Here is a 17,991-nt window from a genome sequence, read left to right as displayed (position 1 = left end):
TATGGTCATTTCTACGTTCCGGGCAACCTAGGCTTCACCCCAGGGCGTTGTTCCACCAGATCAAATAGTTAGGGCCTAAGAAGTGAACGCCAGCAGCACAAAATACAATATAAATACAACAGTTCTTCCATCATATAAAACGAATAATTGCAACCAGTATGAAAGTTATGGTCATTTCAACGTTCCGGGCAACCTAGGCTTCACTCTATGGCGTTCTACCACCAGATCGAATAGCTACGGCCTCAGAAGTCAACGCCTGAAGCACAAAATACAATAAAAATACAACAGTCTTTCCATCCTATAACAGGAATTATTGCAACCCGTGTGAAAGTGATGGTCATTTGTACGTCCCAGGCAACCTAGGCTTCACTCTGGGGCGTTGTTCCACCAGATCGAATTGTTAGGGCCTAAGAAGTCAACGCCAGAAGCATAAGATACAATATAAATATAACTGACTTTTCCATGGTATAGAACGAATAATAGCAGCCTGTGTGAAAGTTATGGTCATTTCTACGTTCCGGGCAACCTAGGCTTCACTCTAGGGCGTTGCTCCACCAGATCGAATAGTTAGGGCCTTAGAAGTCAACGGCCGAAGCATAAAATACAAAATAAATAGAACTGTTTTTCCATCGTATAAAACGAATAATTGCTACCGGTGTGAAAGTTATTTACATTTCTACGTTCCGGTCAAACTAGGCTTCACCCTAGGGCGTTGTTCCACCAGATGGAATAGTTATGGCATAAGAGGTCAACGCCAGAAGCATAAAATACAATATAAGTACAACAGTTTTTCCAACGTATAAAATGAATAATTGCAAACATTGCGAAAGTAATGGTCATTTCTACGATCCGGGCAACCTAGGCTTCACTCTAGGGCATTGCTCCACCATATCGAATATCTAGGGACTTAGAATTAAACGCCAGAAGCATAAAATACAATAAAAATACAACAGTTTTTCCATTGTATAACAGGAATAATTGCAACCAGTGTGAAAGTAATGGTTATTTCTACGTTCCGGGCAACCTAGGCTTCACCCTAGGGCGTTGCTCCAACAGATTGAATAGTTAGGACCTTAGAAGTCAATGCCCGAAGCATAAAATACAATTTAAATATAACAGTTTTTCCATCGTATAAAACGAATAATTTCAACCAGCGTGAATGTTATGGTCATTTTTACATTCCGAGCAACCTAGACTTCACTCTAGGGCGTTGCTCCACCAGATCGAATAGTTAGTGCCTTAGAAGTCAGCGCCAGAAGCATAATATACAATATAAATACAACAGTTTTTCCATCGTATAAAACGAATAATAGCAACCAGTGTGAAAGTTATGGTCATTTCTCCGTTCCCGGCAACCTAGGCCTCACACCAGGGCGTTGTTCCGGCAGATCAAATAGTTAGGGCCCAAGAAGTGAACGCCAGAAGCATAAAATACAATATAAATACAACAGTTTTTCCATCATATAGCAGGAGTATTTGCAACGAGTTTGAAAGTGATGGTAATTTCTACGTTCCGGGCAACTTAGGCTTCACTCTAGGGCGTTGCTCCACAAGATCGAATAGTTAGTGCCTTAGAAGTCAACGCCAGAAGCATAAAATACAATATAAATACAACAGTTTTTCCATCGTATAAAACGAATAATTGCAACCAGTATGGAAGTCAACGTCATTTCTACTTTCCGGGCAACCTAGGCTTCACCCTAGGGCGTTGCTCCAACAGATTGAATAGTTAGGGCCTTAGAAGTCAACGCCGGAAGCATAAAATGCAATAAAAATGCAACAGTTTTTCCATCGTATAAAAGGATTAATTGCAACCAGTTTGAAAGTGATGGTCATTTCTACGTTCCGGGCAACCTAGGCTTCACCCTAGGGCGTTGTTCGACCAGATCGAATAGTTAGGGCCTAAGAAGTGAACGCCAGAAGCATAAAATACAATATAAATACAACAGTTTTTCCATCATATAAAACGAGTAATTGCAACCACTATGAAAGTTGTGGTCATTTCTACTTTCCGGGCAACCTAGGCTTCACCCTAGGGCGTTGCTCCAACAGATTGAATAGTTAGGGCCTTAGAAGTCAACGCCGGAAGCATAAAATGCAATAAAAATGCAACAGTTTTTCCATCGTATAAAAGGATTAATTGCAACCAGTTTGAAAGTGATGGTCATTTCTACGTTCCGGGCAACCTCGGCTTCACTCTAGGGCGTTGCTCCACCAGATCGAATAGTTAGTGTCTTAGAAGTCAACGCCAGAAACATAAAAAACAATATAAATACAACAGTTTTTCCATCGTATAAAACGAATAATTGCAACCAGTATGAAGATTAACCTCATTTCTACTTTCCGGGCAACCTAGGCTTCACCCTAGGGCGTTGTTCCACCAGATGGAATAGTTAGGGCATAAGAACTCAACGCCAGAAGCATAAAATACGGTATAAATACAACAGCTTTTCCATCGTATAAAACGAATAATTGCGACCAGTGTGAAAGTTATGGTCATTTCTACTTTCCAGGCAACCTAGGCTTCACTCTAGGGCGTTGCTCCACCAGATTGAATAGTTAGGGCCTTAGAAGTCAACGCCCGAAGCATGAAATACAACATAAATACAACAGTTGTTCCATCGTATAAAACGAATAATTGCTATCAGTGTGAAACTTATGGTAATTTCTACGTTCCGGGCAACCTAGGCGTCACTGTAGGGCGTTGCTCCAACACAGCTAATAGCTACGGCCTTAGAAGTCAACGCCAGAAGCATAAAATACAATATAAATACAACAGTTTTTCCGTCGAATAAAACGAATAATTGCAACCAGTATGAAAGCTATGGTCATTTCTACTTTCCGGGCAACCTAGGCTTCACCCTAGGGCGTTGCTCCAACAGATTGAATAGTTAGGGCCTTAGATATCAACGGCTGAAGCATAAAATACAAAATAAGTAGAACTGTTTTTCTATCGTATAAAACGAATAATTGCTACCGGTGTGAAAGTTATATCCATATCTCCGTTGCGGGCAACCTAGGCTTCACCCTAGGGCGTTGTTCCACCAGATGGAATAGTTAGGGCATAAGAAGTCAACGCCAGAAGCATAAAATACAATATAAGTACAACAGTTTTTCCATCGTATAAAATGAATAATTGCAAATATTGCGAAAGTAGTGGTCATTCCACGTTCCGGGCAACCTAGGCGTCACTCTAGTGCGTTGCTCCACCACATCTAATAGCTACGGCCTTAGACGTCAACGACAGAATCATAACATGCAATACAGATGCAATAGCTTTTCCATCGTATAAAACGAATAATTGCAACCAGTGTGAAAGTTATTGTCATTTCTACTTCCCGCGCAACCTAGGCTTCACCCTAGGGCGTTGCTCCAACAGGTTGAATAGTTAGGGCCTTAGAAGTCAATGCCCGAAGCATAAAATGCAATAAATATACAAGAGTTTTTCCATCGTATAACAGGAATAATTGCAACCAGTGTGAAAGTGATGATCATTTCTACGTTCCGGGCAACCTAGGCTTCACTCCAGGGCGTTGCTTCACCAGATCGTATAGTTAGGGCCTTAGAAGTCAACGCCGGAAGCATAAAATGCAATAAAAATACAACAGTTTTTCCATCGTATAATAGGATTAATTGCAACCAGTTTGAAAGTGATGGTAATTTCTACGTTCCGGGCAACCTAGGCTTCACCCTAGGGCGTTGTTCCACCAGATGGAATAGTTAGGGCATAAGAACTCAACGCCAGAAGCATAAAATACGGTATAAATACAACAGCTTTTCCATCGTATAAAACGAATAATTGCGACCAGTGTGAAAGTTATGGTCATTTCTACTTTCCAGGCAACCTAGGCTTCACTCTAGGGCGTTGCTCCACCAGATTGAATAGTTAGGGCCTTAGAAGTCAACGCCCGAAGCATGAAATACAACATAAATACAACAGTTGTTCCATCGTATAAAACGAATAATTGCTATCAGTGTGAAACTTATGGTAATTTCTACGTTCCGGGCAACCTAGGCGTCACTGTAGGGCGTTGCTCCAACACAGCTAATAGCTACGGCCTTAGAAGTCAACGCCAGAAGCATAAAATACAATATAAATACAACAGTTTTTCCGTCGAATAAAACGAATAATTGCAACCAGTATGAAAGCTATGGTCATTTCTACTTTCCGGGCAACCTAGGCTTCACCCTAGGGCGTTGCTCCAACAGATTGAATAGTTAGGGCCTTAGATATCAACGGCTGAAGCATAAAATACAAAATAAGTAGAACTGTTTTTCTATCGTATAAAACGAATAATTGCTACCGGTGTGAAAGTTATATCCATATCTCCGTTGCGGGCAACCTAGGCTTCACCCTAGGGCGTTGTTCCACCAGATGGAATGGTTAGGGCATAAGAAGTCAACGCCAGAAGCATAAAATACAATATAAGTACAACAGTTTTTCCATCGTATAAAATGAATAATTGCAAATATTGCGAAAGTAGTGGTCATTCCACGTTCCGGGCAACCTAGGCGTCACTCTAGTGCGTTGCTCCACCACATCTAATAGCTACGGCCTTAGACGTCAACGACAGAATCATAACATGCAATACAGATGCAATAGCTTTTCCATCGTATAAAACGAATAATTGCAACCAGTGTGAAAGTTATTGTCATTTCTACTTCCCGCGCAACCTAGGCTTCACCCTAGGGCGTTGCTCCAACAGGTTGAATAGTTAGGGCCTTAGAAGTCAATGCCCGAAGCATAAAATGCAATAAATATACAAGAGTTTTTCCATCGTATAACAGGAATAATTGCAACCAGTGTGAAAGTGATGATCATTTCTACGTTCCGGGCAACCTAGGCTTCACTCCAGGGCGTTGCTTCACCAGATCGTATAGTTAGGGCCTTAGAAGTCAACGCCAGAAGCATAAAATGCAATAAATATACAAGAGTTTTTCCATCGTATAACAGGAATAATTGCAACCAGTGTGAATGTGGTGGTCATTTCTAGGTTCCGGGCAACCTAGGCATCACTGTAGCGCGTTGTTCCACCAGATCGAACAGTTAGGGCCTAAGATGGCAACGCCAGAAGCAAAAAATGCAATATAAATATAACAGTTTTTCCATCGTATAAAACGAATAATAGCAACCAGCGTGAAAGTTATGGTCATTTCTACGTTCCGGGCAACCTAGGCTTCACCCCAGGGCGTTGTTCCACCAGATCAAATAGTTAGGGCCTAAGAAGTGAACGCCAGCAGCACAAAATACAATATAAATACAACAGTTCTTCCATCATATAAAACGAATAATTGCAACCAGTATGAAAGTTATGGTCATTTCAACGTTCCGGGCAACCTAGGCTTCACTCTATGGCGTTCTTCCACCAGATCGAATAGCTACGGCCTCAGAAGTCAACGCCTGAAGCACAAAATACAATAAAAATACAACAGTCTTTCCATCCTATAACAGGAATTATTGCAACCCGTGTGAAAGTGATGGTCATTTGTACGTCCCAGGCAACCTAGGCTTCACTCTGGGGCGTTGTTCCACCAGATCGAATTGTTAGGGCCTAAGAAGACAACGCCAGAAGCATAAGATACAATATAAATATAACTGACTTTTCCATGGTATAGAACGAATAATAGCAGCCTGTGTGAAAGTTATGGTCATTTCTACGTTCCGGGCAACCTAGGCTTCACTCTAGGGCGTTGCTCCACCAGATCGAATAGTTAGGGCCTTAGAAGTCAACGCCAGCAGCATAAAATACAAAATAAATAGAACTGTTTTTCCATCGTATAAAACGAATAATTGCTACCGGTGTGAAAGTTATTTCCATTTCTACGTTCCGGTCAAACTAGGCTTCACACTAGGGCGTTGTTCCACCAGATGGAATAGTTATGGCATAAGAGGTCAACGCCAGAAGCATAAAATACAATATAAGTACAACAGTTTTTCCAACGTATAAAATGAATAATTGCAAACATTGCGAAAGTAATGGTCATTTCTACGATCCGGGCAACCTAGGCTTCACTCTAGGGCATTGCTCCACCATATCGAATATCTAGGGACTTAGAATTAAACGCCAGAAGCATAAAATACAATAAAAATACAACAGTTTTTCCATTGTATAACAGGAATAATTGCAACCAGTGTGAAAGTAATGGTTATTTCTACTTTCCGGGCAACCTAGGCTTCACCCTAGGGCGTTGCTCCAACAGATTGAATAGTTAGGGCCTTAGAAGTCAACGCCGGAAGCATAAAATGCAATAAAAATGCAACAGTTTTTCCATCGTATAAAAGGATTAATTGCAACCAGTTTGAAAGTGATGGTCATTTCTACGTTCCGGGCAACCTCGGCTTCACTCTAGGGCGTTGCTCCACCAGATCGAATAGTTAGTGTCTTAGAAGTCAACGCCAGAAGCATAAAAAACAATATAAATACAACAGTTTTTCCATCGTATAAAACGAATAATTGCAACCAGTATGAAGATTAACCTCATTTCTACTTTCCGGGCAACCTAGGCTTCACCCTAGGGCGTTGCTCCAACCGATTGAATAGTTAGGGCCTTAGAAGTCAACGCCGGAAGCATAAAATGCAATAAAAATACAACAGTTTTTCCATCGTATAATAGGATTAATTGCAACCAGTTTGAAAGTGATGGTAATTTCTACGTTCCGGGCAACCTAGGCTTCACCCTAGGGCGTTGTTCCACCAGATGGAATAGTTAGGGCATAAGAAGTCAACGCCAGAAGCATAAAATACGGTATAAATACAACAGCTTTTCCGTCGTATAAAACGAATAATTGCGACCAGTGTGAAAGTTATGGTCATTTCTACTTTCCAGGCAACCTAGGCTTCACTCTAGGGCGTTGCTCCACCAGATTGAATAGTTAGGGCCTTAGAAGTCAATGCCCGAAACATGAAATACAACATAAATACAACAGTTGTTCCATCGTATAAAACGAATAATTGCTATCAGTGTGAAACTTATGGTAATTTCTACGTTCCGGGCAACCTAGGCGTCACTGTAGGGCGTTGCTCCAACACAGCTAATAGCTACGGCCTTAGAAGTCAACGCCAGAAGCATAAAATACAATATAAATACAACAGTTTTTCCGTCGAATAAAACGAATAATTGCAACCAGTATGAAAGCTATGGTCATTTCTACTTTCCGGGCAACCTAGGCTTCACCCTAGGGCGTTGCTCCAACAGATTGAATAGTTAGGGCCTTAGATATCAACGGCTGAAGCATAAAATACAAAATAAGTAGAACTGTTTTTCTATCGTATAAAACGAATAATTGCTACCGGTGTGAAAGTTATATCCATATCTACGTTGCGGGCAACCTAGGCTTCACCCTAGGGCGTTGTTCCACCAGATGGAATAGTTAGGGCATAAGAAGTCAACGCCAGAAGCATAAAATACAATATAAGTACAACAGTTTTTCCATCGTATAAAATGAATAATTGCAAATATTGCGAAAGTAGTGGTCATTCCACGTTCCGGGCAACCTAGGCGTCACTCTAGTGCGTTGCTCCACCACATCTAATAGCTACGGCCTTAGACGTCAACGACAGAATCATAACATGCAATACAGATGCAATAGCTTTTCCATCGTATAAAACGAATAATTGCAACCAGTGTGAAAGTTATTGTCATTTCTACTTCCCGCGCAACCTAGGCTTCACCCTAGGGCGTTGCTCCAACAGGTTGAATAGTTAGGGCCTTAGAAGTCAATGCCCGAAGCATAAAATGCAATAAAAATACAACAGTTTTTTCATCATATAACCGGAATAATTGCAACCAGTTTGAAAGTGATGGTCATTTCTACGTTCCGGGCAACCTCGGCTTCACTCTAGGGCGTTGCTCCACCAGATCGTATAGTTAGGGCCTTAGAAGTCAACGCCAGAAGCATAAAATGCAATAAATATACAAGAGTTTTTCCATCGTATAACAGGAATAATTGCAACCAGTGTGAAAGTGATGATCATTTCTACGTTCCGGGCAACCTAGGCTTCACTCCAGGGCGTTGCTCCACCAGATCGTATAGTTAGGGCCTTAGAAGTCAACGCCAGAAGCATAAAATGCAATAAATATACAAGAGTTTTTCCATCGTATAACAGGAATAATTGCAACCAGTGTGAATGTGGTGGTCATTTCTAGGTTCCGGGCAACCTAGGCATCACTGTAGCGCGTTGTTCCACCAGATCGAACAGTTAGGGCCTAAGATGGCAACGCCAGAAGCAAAAAATGCAATATAAATATAACAGTTTTTCCATCGTATAAAACGAATAATAGCAACCAGCGTGAAAGTTATGGTCATTTCTACGTTCCGGGCAACCTAGGCTTCACCCCAGGGCGTTGTTCCACCAGATCAAATAGTTAGGGCCTAAGAAGTGAACGCCAGCAGCACAAAATACAATATAAATACAACAGTTCTTCCATCATATAAAACGAATAATTGCAACCAGTATGAAAGTTATGGTCATTTCAACGTTCCGGGCAACCTAGGCTTCACTCTATGGCGTTCTTCCACCAGATCGAATAGCTACGGCCTCAGAAGTCAACGCCTGAAGCACAAAATACAATAAAAATACAACAGTCTTTCCATCCTATAACAGGAATTATTGCAACCCGTGTGAAAGTGATGGTCATTTGTACGTCCCAGGCAACCTAGGCTTCACTCTGGGGCGTTGCTCCACCAGATCGAATTGTTAGGGCCTAAGAAGTCAACGCCAGAAGCATAAGATACAATATAAATATAACAGACTTTTCCATGGTATAGAACGAATAATAGCAGCCTGTGTGAAAGTTATGGTCATTTCTACGTTCCGGGCAACCTAGGCTTCACTCTAGGGCGTTGCTCCACCAGATCGAATAGTTAGGGCCTTAGAAGTCAACGGCCGAAGCATAAAATACAAAATAAATAGAACTGTTTTTCCATCGTATAAAACGAATAATTGCTACCGGTGTGAAAGTTATTTCCATTTCTACGTTCCGGTCAAACTAGGCTTCACCCTAGGGCGTTGTTCCACCAGATGGAATAGTTATGGCATAAGAGGTCAACGCCAGAAGCATAAAATACAATTTAAATATAACAGTTTTTCCATCGTATAAAACGAATATTAGCAACTAGAGTGAAAGTTATGGTCATTTCTACGTTCCGGGCAACCTATGCGACACTCTAGAGCGTTGCTCGACCACATCTAATAGCTACGGCCTTAAAAGTCAACGCCAGAAGAATAAAATGCAATATAAATACAAGAGCTTTTCCATCGTATAAAATGAATAATTGCAAACAGTGTGAAAGCAATGGTCATTTGTACGTTCCGGGCAACCTAGGCTTCACTCCAGGGCGTTGCTCCACCAGATCGAATAGTTCAGGGCCTTAGAAGTCAACGCCAGAAGCATAAAATACAATAAAGGTGCAACGGTTTTTCCATCGTATAACAGGAATAACTGCAAGCAGTGTGAAAGTACTGTTCATTTCTACGTTCCGCGTAACATAGGTTTCGCTCTAGGGCGTTGCTCCACCAGATCGAATAGCTAGGGACTTAGAATTCAACGCCATAAGAATAAAATACAATATAAATATAACAGTTTTTCCATCGTATAAAACGAATATTAGCAACTAGAGTGAAAGTTATGGTCATTTGAACGTTCCGGGCAATCTAGGCTTCACACTAGGGCGTTGCTCCTCCAGATCAATCAGTTAGGGCCTTAGAAGTCAACGCCCGAAGCATAAAATGCAAAATAAATAGAACAGTTTTTCCATTGTATAAAACGAATAATTGCTACCAGTGTAAAAGTTATGGTCATTTCTACGTTCCGGGCAACCTAGGCTTCACCCTAGGGCGTTGTTCCACCAGATCGAATAGTTAGGGCCTAAGAAGTGAACGCCAGAAGCATAAAATACAATATAAATACAACAGTTTATCCATCATATAAAACGAATAATTGCAAACAGTATGAACGTTATGATCATTTCAACTTTCTGGGCAACCTAGGCTTCACTCTAGGTTAGTGCTCCACCAGATTAAATAGTTAGGGTCCAAGAAGTCAACGCCCGAAGCATAAAATACAACATAAATACAACAGACTTTCCGTTGTATATAATGTATATTTGTAAACAGTGTGAAAGTAATGGTCATTTCTACGTACCGGGCAACCTAGATTCCACTCTAGGGCGTTGCTCCACCAAATCGATTAGCTAGGGCCTTAGAAGTCAACGCCAGAAGCATAAAATACAATAAAGATGCAAAAGTTTTTCCATCGTATAACAGGAATAACTGCAAACAGTTTGAAATTACAGGTCATTTCTACGTTCCGGGTAACCTAGGTTTCACCCTAGGGCGTTGTTCCACCAGATCGAATAGTTAGGGCCTTAGAAGTCAACGCCCGAAACAGAAAATACAATATAATTAGAACAGTTTTTCCAACGTAAAAACGAATAATTGCTACCAGTGTGAAAGTTATGGTCATTTCTACGTTCCGGGCAACCTAGGCTTCACCCTAGGGCGTTGCTCCACCAGATCGAATAGTTAGTGCCTTAGAAGTCAGCGCCAGAAGCATAATATACAATATAAATACAACAGTTTTTCCATCGTATAAAACGAATAATAGCAACCAGTGTGAAAGTTATGGTCATTTCTCCGTTCCCGGCAACCTAGGCCTCACCCCAGGGCGTTGTTCCGGCAGATCAAATAGTTAGGGCCCAAGAAGTGAACGCCAGAAGCATAAAATACAATATAAATACAACAGTTTTTCCATCATATAACAGGAGTATTTGCAACGAGTTTGAAAGTGATGGTAATTTCTACGTTCCGGGCAACTTAGGCTTCACTCTAGGGCGTTGCTCCACTAGATCGAAAAGTTAGTGCCTTAGAAGTCAACGCCAGAAGCATAAAATACAATATAAATACAACAGTTTTTCCATCGTATAAAACGAATAATTGCAACCAGTATGGAAGTCAACGTCATTTCTACTTTCCGTGCAACCTAGGCTTCACCCTAGGGCGCTGCTCCAACAGATTGAATAGTTAGGGCCTTAGAAGTCAACGCCGGAAGCATAAAATGCAATAAAATACAACAGTTTTTCCATCGTATTAAAGGATTAATTGCAACCAGTTTGAAAGTGATGGTCATTTCTACGTTCCGGGCAACCTAGGCTTCACCCTAGGGCGTTGCTCCACCAGATCGAATAGTTAGTGTCTTAGAAGTCAACGCCAGAAGCATAAAAAGCAATATAAATACAACAGTTTTTCCATCGTATAAAACGAATAATTGCAACCAGTATGAAGATTAACCTCATTTCTACTTTCCGGGCAACCTAGGCTTCACCATAGGGCGTTGCTCCAACCGATTGAATAGTTAGGGCCTTAGAAGTCAACGCCGGAAGCATAAAATGCAATAAAAATACAACAGTGTTTCCATCGTATAAAAGGATTAATTGCAGCCAGTTTGAAAGTGATGGTAATTTCTACGTTCCGGGCAACTTAGGCTTCACTCTAGGGCGTTGCTCCACAAGATCGAATAGTTAGTGCCTTAGAAGTCAACGCCAAAAGCATAAAATACAATATAAATACAACAGTTTTTCCATCGTATAAAACGAATAATTGCAACCAGTATGGAAGTCAACGTCATTTCTACTTTCCGGGCAACCTAGGCTTCACCCTAGGGCGTTGCTCCAACAGATTGAATAGTTAGGGCCATAGAAGTCAACGCCGGAAGCATAAAATGCAATAAAAATGCAACAGTTTTTCCATCGTATAAAAGGATTAATTGCAACCAGTTTGAAAGTGATGGTCATTTCTACGTTCCGGGCAACCTAGGCTTCACCCTAGGGCGTTGTTCGACCAGATCGAATAGTTAGGGCCTAAGAAGTGAACGCCAGAAGCATAAAATACAATATAAATACAACAGTTTTTCCATCATATAAAACGAGTAATTGCAACCACTATGAAAGTTGTGGTCATTTCTACTTTCCGGGCAACCTAGGCTTCACCCTAGGGCGTTGCTCCAACCGATTGAATAGTTAGGGCCTTAGAAGTCAACGCCGGAAGCATAAAATGCAATAAAAATACAACAGTTTTTCCATCGTATAATAGGATTAATTGCAACCAGTTTGAAAGTGATGGTAATTTCTACGTTCCGGGCAACCTAGGCTTCACCCTAGGGCGTTGTTCCACCAGATGGAATAGTTAGGGCATAAGAAGTCAACGCCAGAAGCATAAAATACGGTATAAATACAACAGCTTTTCCATCGTATAAAACGAATAATTGCGACCAGTGTGAAAGTTATGGTCATTTGTACGTCCCAGGCAACCTAGGCTTCACTCTGGGGCGTTGTTCCACCAGATCGAATTGTTAGGGCCTAAGAAGTCAACGCCAGAAGCATAAGATACAATATAAATATAACTGACTTTTCCATGGTATGGAACGAATAATAGCAGCCTGTGTGAAAGTTATGGTCATTTCTACGTTCCGGGCAACCTAGGCTTCACTCTAGGGCGTTGCTCCACCAGATCGAATAGTTAGGGCCTTAGATATCAACGGCTGAAGCATAAAATACAAAATAAGTAGAACTGTTTTTCTATCGTATAAAACGAATAATTGCTACCGGTGTGAAAGTTATATCCATATCTACGTTGCGGGCAACCTAGGCTTCACCCTAGGGCGTTGTTCCACCAGATGGAATAGTTAGGGCATAAGAAGTCAACGCCAGAAGCATAAAATACAATATAAGTACAACAGTTTTTCCATCGTATAAAATGAATAATTGCAAATATTGCGAAAGTAGTGGTCATTCCACGTTCCGGGCAACCTAGGCGTCACTCTAGTGCGTTGCTCCACCACATCTAATAGCTACGGCCTTAGACGTCAACGACAGAATCATAACATGCAATACAGATGCAATAGCTTTTCCATCGTATAAAACGAATGATTGCAACCAGTGTGAAAGTTATTGTCATTTCTACTTCCCGCGCAACCTAGGCTTCACCCTAGGGCGTTGCTCCAACAGGTTGAATAGTTAGGGCCTTAGAAGTCAATGCCCGAAGCATAAAATGCAATAAAAATACAACAGTTTTTTCATCATATAACCGGAATAATTGCAACCAGTTTGAAAGTGATGGTCATTTCTACGTTCCGGGCAACCTCGGCTTCACTCTAGGGCGTTGCTCCACCACATCGAATAGTTAGTGTCTTAGAAGTCAACGCCAGAAGCATAAAAAACAATATAAATACAACAGTTTTTCCATCGTATAAAACGAATAATTGCAACCAGTATGAAAGTTATGGTCATTTCTACTTCCCGCGCAACCTAGGCTTCACCCTAGGGCGTTGCTCCAACAGGTTGAATAGTTAGGGCCATAGAAGTCAACGCCCGAAGCATAAAATACAATAAATATACAAGAGTTTTTCCACCGTATAACAGGAATAATCGCAACCAGTGTGAAAGTAATGGTCATTTCTACGTTCCGGACAACCTAGGCTTCACTCTAGGGCGTTGCTCCACCACATCGAATAGCTACGGCCTTAGAAGCCAACGCTAGAAGCATAAAATACAATAAAAATGCAACAGTTTTTCCATCGTATAGCATGAATAATTGCAACCGGTGTGAATGTTATCTTCATTTCTACGTTCCGGGCAACCTACGCTTGACTGTAGGGTGTTGCTCCACCAGATCGAATAGGTAGGGCCATAGAAGTCAACGCCCGAAGCATAAAATACAAAATAAATAGAACAGTTTTTCCATTGTAAAAAACGAATAATTGCTACCAGTGTGAATGTTATGATCATTTCTACATTCCCGGCAACCTAGGCTTGACTGTAGGGTGTTGCTCCACCAAATCGAATAGGTAGGGCCATAGAAGTCAACGCCCGAAGCATAAAATACACTAAATATACAAGAGCTTTTCCATCGTATAACAGGAATAATTGCTACCATTGTGAAAGTGATGGTCATTTCTACTTTCCGGGCAACCTAGGCTTCACTCTAGGGCGTTGCTCCACCAGATCGAATAGCTATGGACTTAGAATTCAACGCCGGAAGCATAAAATACAATAAAAATACAACAGTTTTTCCATCGTATAAGAGGAATAATTGCAACCAGTGTGAAAATAATGGTCATTTCTACGTTCTGGGCAACCTACGTTGCACTCTATGGCACTGCTCCACCACATCGAATAGCTACGGTCTTAGAAGTCAACGCCAGAAGCATAAAATACAATAAAGATGCAACAGTTTTTCCATCGAATAACAGGAATAACTGCAAACAGTGTGAAAGTACTGGTCATTTCTACGTTCCGGGTAACCTAGGTTTCATTCTAGGGCGTAGCTCCACCAGTTCGAATAGTTAGGGACATAGAATTCAACGCCAGAAGAATTAAATACAATATAAGTACAACAGTTTTTCCATCGTATAAAATGAATAATTGCAAACATTGTGAAAGTAATGGTCATTTCTAAGTTCCGGCAAACCTAGGCGTCACTCTAGGGCGTTGCTCCGCCACTACTAATTGCTACGGCCTTAGAAGTCAACGACAGAAGCATAAAATACAATATAAATACAACAGCTTTTCCATCGCATAACAGGAATAGTTGCAACCAGTGTGAAAGTAAAGGTCATTTCTATGTTCCGGGCAACCTAGGCTTCACTGTAGGGCGTTGCTCCACGAGATCGAATAGTTAGGTCCTTAGAAGTGAACGCCAGGAGCATAAAATACGATATAAATACAACAGCTTTTCCATCGTATAAAAGGAATAATTGCAAACAGTGTGAAAGTAATGGTCATTTCTACGATCCGGGCAACCTAGGCTTCACTCTACGGCGTTGTCCCACCAGATCGAATAGTTACGGCCTAAGAAGTCAACGCCAGAAGTATAAAATACAATATAAATACAACAGCTTTTCCATCGTATAAAACAAATAATTGCAACCAGTGTGAAGGTAATGTTCATTTCTACGTTACAGTTACCCTAGGCGTCACTCTAGGGCGTTGCTCCACCACATCTAATAGCTACGGTCTTAGAAATCAACGCCAGAGGCATAAAATACAATATAAATACAACAGCTCTTCCATCGTATAAAACGAATAATTGCTACCAGTGTAAAAGTTATGGTCATTTCTACGTTCCGGACAACCTAGGCTTCACCCTAGGACGTTGTTCCACCAGATCGAAAGTTAGGGCCTAAGAAGTGAACGCCAGAAGCATAACATGCAATTTAATACAACAGTTTTTCCGTCGTATAAAACGAATAATTGCAACCAGTACGAAACTTATGGCCATTTCTACGTTCCGGGCTACCTAGGCTTCACTCTATGGCGTTCTTCCACCACATCGAATAGCTACAGCCTCAGAAGACGACGCCTGAAGTATAAAATACCATAAAATTACAACAGTCTTTCCATCCTATAACAGGAATAATGGCAACCCGTGTGAAAGTGATGGTCATTTCTACGTTCCAGGCTACCTAGGCTTCACTCTAGGGCGTTGTTCCACCAGATCGAATAGTTAGGGCCTAAGAAGTGAACGCCCGAAGCAAAAAGTACAGAATAAATAGAACAGTATTTCCATTGTATAAAACGAATAATTGCTACCAGTGTAAAAGTTATGGGCATTTCTACGTTCCGGGCAACCTAGGCTTCACCCTAGGGCGTTGTTCCACCAGATCGAAAGTTAGGGCCTAAGAAGTGAACGCCAGAAGCATAAAATGCAATATAAATACAACAGTTTTTCCATCGTATAAAACGAATAATTGCAACCAGTATGAAAGTTATGGTCATTTCTACGTTCCGGGCAACCTAGGCTCCACTCTAGGGCGTTGTTCCACCAGATCGAATAGTTAGGGCCTAAGAAGTGAACGCCAGAAGCATAAAATACAATATAAATACAACAGTTTATCCATCATATAAAACGAATAATTGCAACCAGTATGAACGTTATGGTCATTTCTACTTTCCGGGCAACCTGGACTTCACCCTAGGGCGTTAAACCAACAGATTGAATAGTTAGGGCCTTAGAAGTCAATGCCTGAAGCATAAAATGAAATAAAAATACAACAGTTTTTCCATCATATAACAGGAATAATTGCAACCAGTTTGAAAGTGATGGTCATTTCTATGTTCCAGGCAACCTAGGCTTCACTCTAGGGCGTTGTTCCACCAGATCGAATAGCTAGGGCCTAAGAAGTCAACGCCAGAAGCATAAAATACAATATAAATATAGCAGTTTTTCCATCGTATAAAACCATCAACAGCAACCAGTGTGAAAGTTATGGTCATTTCTACGTTCCGGGCAACCTAGGCTTCACTCTAGGGCGTTGCTCCACCAGATCGAATAGTTAGGGCCTAAGAAGTCAACGCCAGAAGCATAAAATACAATATAAATATAACTGATTTTGCATCGTTTATATCGAATAATAGGAACCAGTGCGATAGTTATGGTCATTTCAGACGTTCCGGGCAACCTAAGCTTCACTCTAGGGCGTTGCTCCACCACATCAAACAGTTAGGGCCTTAGAAGTCAACGCCCGAAGCATAAAATACAAAATAAATATAACAGTTTTTCCATCGTATAAAACGAATAATAGCAACCAGTGTGAAAGTTATGGTCACTTCTACGTTCCGGGCAACCTAGGCTTCACTCTAGGGTGTTGCTCCACCAGATCAAACAGTTAGGGTCTTCGAAGCCAACGCCCGAAGCATTAAATAAAAATAAATAGAACAGTTTTTCTATCGTATAAAACGAATAATTGCAACCAGTATGAAAGTTAACGTCATTTCTACTTCCCGGGCAACCTAGGCTTCACCCTATTTCGTTGCTCCAACAGATTGAATAGTTAGGGCCTTAGAAGTCAACGCCCGAAGCATAAAAGGCAATAAAAATACAACAGTTTTTCCATCGTATAACAGGATTAATTACAACCATTTTGAAAGTGATGGCCAATTCTACGTTCCGGGCAACCTAGGCTTCACTCTAGGGCGTTGCCTCACCTGATCGAATAGCTAGGACCTTAGAAGTCAAAGCTAGAAGCAGAAAAAACAATAAAAATACAACAGTTTTTCCATCTTATAGCATGAATAGTTGCAACCAGTGAGAAATTAATGATCATTTCGACGTTTCGGGCATCCTAGACTTAACTCTGAGGCATTGCTCCACCAGGTCGAAGTGTTAGGGCCTTGGAATTCAACGCCAGAAGCATAAACTACAAAATAAATACAACAGCCTTTCAATCGTATAAAACGAATAATTACAATCTGTGTGAAGGTTATGGTCATATCTACGTTTCGCACAAAATAGGCTTCACTGTAGGGTGTTGCTCCACCAGATCGAATAGGTAGGGCCATAGAAGTCAACGCCCGAAGCATAAAATACAAAATAAATAGAACAGTTTTTCCATTGTATAAAACGAATAATTGCTACCAGTGTGAAAGTGATGGTCATTTCTACGTTCCGGGCATCCTAGGCTTAACTCTGAGGCCATGCTCCACCAAATCGAAGAGATAGGGCCTTAGAAGTCAACACCAGAAGCATAAAATACAATAAAGATGCAACAGTTGTTCCATCGTATAACAGGAATAACTGCAAACAGTGTGAAAGTACAGGTCATTTCTACGTTCCGGGTAATCCAGGTTTCACTCTAGGGCGTTGCTCCACCAGATCGAATAGCTAGGGACTTAGAATTCAATGCCAGAAGCATAAAAGGCAATATATATATAACAGCTTTTCCATGTATAAAACGAATAATTGCTACCAGTGTGAAATAGTTGGGCATTTCTACGTTCCGGGCAACCTAGGCTTCACCCTAGGGCGTTGTTCCACAAGATGGAATAGTTAGGGCCTAAGAAGTCAACGCCAGAAGCATAAAATACAATAAAGATGCAACAGCTTTTCCATCGTATAACAGGAATAATTGCAACCAGTGTGAAGGTAATGGTATGCTCTACGTACCGGGCAACCTAGGCTTCACTCTAGGGCGGTGCTCCACCAGGTTAAATAG

Source organism: Calliopsis andreniformis, unplaced genomic scaffold (genome assembly GCF_051401765.1).
Source record: "Calliopsis andreniformis isolate RMS-2024a unplaced genomic scaffold, iyCalAndr_principal scaffold0017, whole genome shotgun sequence".
Taxonomy (NCBI): domain Eukaryota; kingdom Metazoa; phylum Arthropoda; class Insecta; order Hymenoptera; family Andrenidae; genus Calliopsis; species Calliopsis andreniformis.
Note: the sequence above shows the minus strand (reverse complement) of the source record.